This window comes from Benincasa hispida, chromosome 1 (assembly GCF_027475165.1).
Source record: "Benincasa hispida cultivar pf3 chromosome 1, pf3_genome.v1.1, whole genome shotgun sequence".
NCBI lineage: Eukaryota > Viridiplantae > Streptophyta > Magnoliopsida > Cucurbitales > Cucurbitaceae > Benincasa > Benincasa hispida.
In genome coordinates, this window is record NC_143478.1 from 35,686,917 (window position 1) to 35,691,553 (window position 4,637).

Genomic DNA, 4,637 nt, shown 5'->3' on the forward strand with positions numbered 1-4,637 from the left:
TGTAAATTAAAAAATATATATAGTGTTACTCATCTTTTCTTTTTTTCTTTGGCAAACAAATTATTTAGAATGATTTCAACCATTAAATTTTATAATTACTTTGTTTGGTTATTAAAACTTCTATAGATTATTATGCTAATTTTTTCTTGTTATATAATAGAACTTTTCAAATCCAATATAATTAATTTGGTACCTGTTTAGTAATCATTTTATTTTTATTTTATTTTTTATTTTTAAAAATTAATTCTATTTCATCCTCATTTTTACATTGATTTGTATTTTTCTTAAGTACAATGAATTCTTAACCATTTTAAAAAATAATAATAATAAAAAGCTACTTTTTTTAGTTCAAATTTTGGTTTATTTTTTAAACCATTGGTAAAAAGTAAATACCAAAAAAATGTAGGTGAAATTAGTATTTATAGACTTAATTTTTTTTTTTAAAAAAAAAAAACCAAACTAAGCTTTAATAATTTGATTTCATATTATACTTAAAGTTAATTCTTATAATTTAAAAAAATCATTTAAATTTTGTGTGAATGAAGGAATAAAACTTTTCGTGTTCCATCATTTTCGTTCTTAATTACAACTTTTTAATTTTTAATATATTATTGATAATTAATTAATTAATTTACTAATTATATTTTATTAAAATTTTCTTTGGGAATAAGGTTACAAGATTTTTTAAATTTATCCTATCATCAAAGTTTTAATTCGTTTATTAGTTATCTTTCTCACTTGCTTTAATTTTATAATTAACCTTAAAACAAAGTTTTCGAATTTTTTTATGAAAAATGAATGTAATGAAATGTCAAAAAGATTTTAAAAACTTTTGGCATACGAAAGTTTTCCTAGGTTAAAATTAAATATAATTAGATAATTAATTAATTAATAATTAATTTATTATAACTTTTCATATTCCATTCCTTCGATCTTTATAGGTTTATTAAAATCAAATTAGTTTATCTCATACCACATTTTAATGAATTTTATGTTACATTTTATTGTTTTTAATGTAAATTAGAAAAACATATAGTTCTCATCTCATCGTCCTTTTTAAAAAAATATTTGAAATGATTTTTAGATTTATTTTTCACTTCCGAACCATTATTTCTATTTACTTTGTTTATGAAAAATTCTATAGATTCTTATTCTAACTTTTTTTGGTTATATAATTGAACTTTTCAAACTCAGTAAAATTAATATAATAATTTGATTTCATATTATACTTAAAAGTTCATTCTTATAATTAACAATATTTCTACAAATTACTTGTGAATGAAGTAATAAAACTTTTTGTGTTTCTATCACACTTTAAAATTTCTATCGAAATCTCGAAATTTTAAGATTTCGAAGGGCTCGAAATTTTGATTGGGACAAATTTTATTTTTCTCATGTTAAATGAGAAATTTTGGACCAATCACAAATTGTCAAGTCATTTACCAAATTAATGGCGAAATTAAAAATAATTGAATTTGAGACTAATTAAAAGTTGACATGTGTCCCAAATTAAAATTGAAAACATAAATTGGCTAATCCCAATGATCCACGTGTTTTCATCTTGATCATGAGATTAAATTAATTATTTTGGCCCAATTAAATATTAATATTTAAGCTAAATTCCAATTGAGCCCAAAAATAGGTTGGTCCAAAGGCCAATTAAGGCCCAAAGCCAATAGTTGGGCCCTAGGGGTCAGGTCCATGGGCCAACCAAGCCCAAGGTCACAAAAGCACCTGAGAATTTTATAAATAGATGAGTTCTCTTCATTTGTGGAGGTCAGAAATTTTAGACTCCACAACGCCTAGAGAGAATAAGATTCTTCCAAGACTTCAATTTCAAGAACATCATATGCTCCTCTTTCCCAAGTCAAGTGTACACATTCAATTGAGAGAGAATCAGACGATCAAGTATTAAAGAAGACGATCAAGTATTAAAGATCGAATCATATCTGTATCAAATTTACATCAACACAAGTTCAACTCCACCAAATATGTTTTTCTGAAAATCTTGTAGAAACATCTCCAATTTCGACAGAATTTCGAGATTTCTTGAAATTTCTCGAATTTTGGAAATCTCAAGAATATTTCGATTCCCCCCATTCCGACGAAATTTTGAGATTTCGAGAAAATTTTGAGAAATTTTGACATTTCAAGGAAATTTTGATTTTGTAAGCAACTACGTTAGCGCAGTTCAAAATTTTTAATTTTGTGGTCCTAACCACACAATTCTATAGTTTCACACATCAATGTCATTTTCGATAAAGGATTAAGCCTTTTTATGTGCTACTTTTTCTAATTTCCAATTTTTCTCAATTTTTAGCTTTCTGTTCGATCCAAACTTTCACTTTTAAAGAAATTGAATTTGAAAAAACCATAAAAAAAAAAAAAAATCATATGTATTTATTTTTAACCTCATTCAATCTTTTTTCATTAAATTTTACATAATTTCACCTCAAAATTAAATTGATGTGAGTTCTTTTTCTTTTACTATCCAGAACTTTCATTTTTTTTACATCATTTTACCTCAAAATATTTATAAATTTTATATTATTTTGTAATTATTTTTACATTTCCTTTTTAAAATTTTGCTCTCCTATTAACATTTACCCATACGTTTACAAAAGACATCTAAATGTTGTCTTATTCTATAGAAATTGCGATTAAAAATGATCAATTATATTCTAATTAAGCCACAATGAAAGTTTCATTAACTAATTATAACAATTTCTATAAAATTTTCCAAAATTTTCATTGATATTTTCATAAAATCAAGACTTCAATATTTCCATCGACATCGACATTTTGAACATTGGTTCTATCATTTTAGTGCTTAATTACGACAATTTTTATTTTTTAATCTATTGTTGATAATTAATCAATTTACTAATTATAATTTATTAAAATTTTCTTGGATTGTTTTCGAATAAAGTAAAACGAGTCAACTTATTTACAAATATAGCAAAATGTCACTGTATATGGTGATAGATCCCGATAGATTGAGTGATAGAAGTCTATCACGGGTTATCGCTCAATGATAGAAGTCTATCACTATTTACCACGGTTTATCACTAATAGATAGTAAAATTTTGATATATTTGAAAATATTTTTAATAATTTTATCATTTAAATAATTACTAAATTTTCTTTCGACATAAAGTTATATGATGTTTTATTCAAAACAAAAGGAAGATAAGCATGTAAGAGAATGACTTATTGTTTTTTTTAAAAATAATAATACACTAATTATAAAAGAACAATTAAAAAAAACAACCAATAAAATTCAAGACCCTAACAACTATACACATTCTTCAAAATAGATTACCATTGAGTTTTTATTTTATTTTTTTTTTTTAACAAATATTTAAACATAACACTTTGAATATGAAAGACCTAGAAAAAGAGAGAGAAAAAACCTTAGCTAGATAATTATTTCCTAATAACAATAGGTAGACAAACACTCTTGTTCAAATCTATCAAAGTTGAGGTGCATTTTTTGCAACTTGAATCTACCAACATTATGAGATGCTTTGAAGATTGAAGAGAGTTGAAAAATAATGCATAGATAGAACAAAAAAAGAAATATTGAAACTTTAGGCATTGGTGGAGAATGATGATTAAAAAAATTCATTTTTATAGTAGTAGAAGTTAAGAGTTACAAAAGATATTGAATTCTAAAACGATTAAATCTGTAACTTTGAATTAAATTAAAGAAAAAAATAAAGTAGGAAAAACTTTTTACAATCCAACGTTTGAGTTTCTGTTACACTTATCATTTATAAACTATTTATGATAAATCTTTAATTGCATCTCTGGTAAATAAGTAAATTAAGGGACAAAAATGTTCAAATTTTTTTTCGAGATTCTCACTTTTGAACACATTATACAGAATATATTATGGATATAAATATAGATAAAAACATTTTTTTTCTATATTTGAAAATATTTTTTTCATTTTTAGCCATTTAAAACAATTTCCTTATTCTTTTTAAAAAAAGTTTCAAATCTATTAGATAGTCTGATTACATAGTTATAATATTTTTTTCAAAAAATATTAATTTATATTCTTGAAGGGGATTAAATCAATTTAAACCCCAAACTATTAATAGTATCAATTTGAACCCTGGACTTTGGGGTTGTATCGGAAGCGATTGAGTCCCAAACTAGAGTGTACGAACGTCATACGATCCATTTTGAATTTGGAGTCAAACAGAAAATATAGAGAGAAAAAATAATTTTTTACATGATAAACATAGAGGAAAAATTCACAGCATCCTAAAGAGGAGGAAAAATGAGCTGATTCTACTTACCAGGGTAGAATACGCAGTCTTCATGAATCCTCTCGATCTCACGAATGGTGACGATCCTTCCCCGATATCTTCAAGAAAATGCAGCAACGGAGATAGGCACCACACGTTGAGATTTTTGGGCTTCGGCTATTTTAATTTTTTGGGAAAGGGAAGTTTTTTTTTAAGAGAAATCACACAGAGAGCTGAGAAGAGGAAGATGAACTTTTTTTCTTCCTATAAAAACGTGAACCAAATTCACGTATGGAAAGGTGGGGTTGAGAGATTAATAGGAAAAAATAACTTCCTCCCGAATTATTTAACATTTAAATAAAATAAATAAATAATATAATA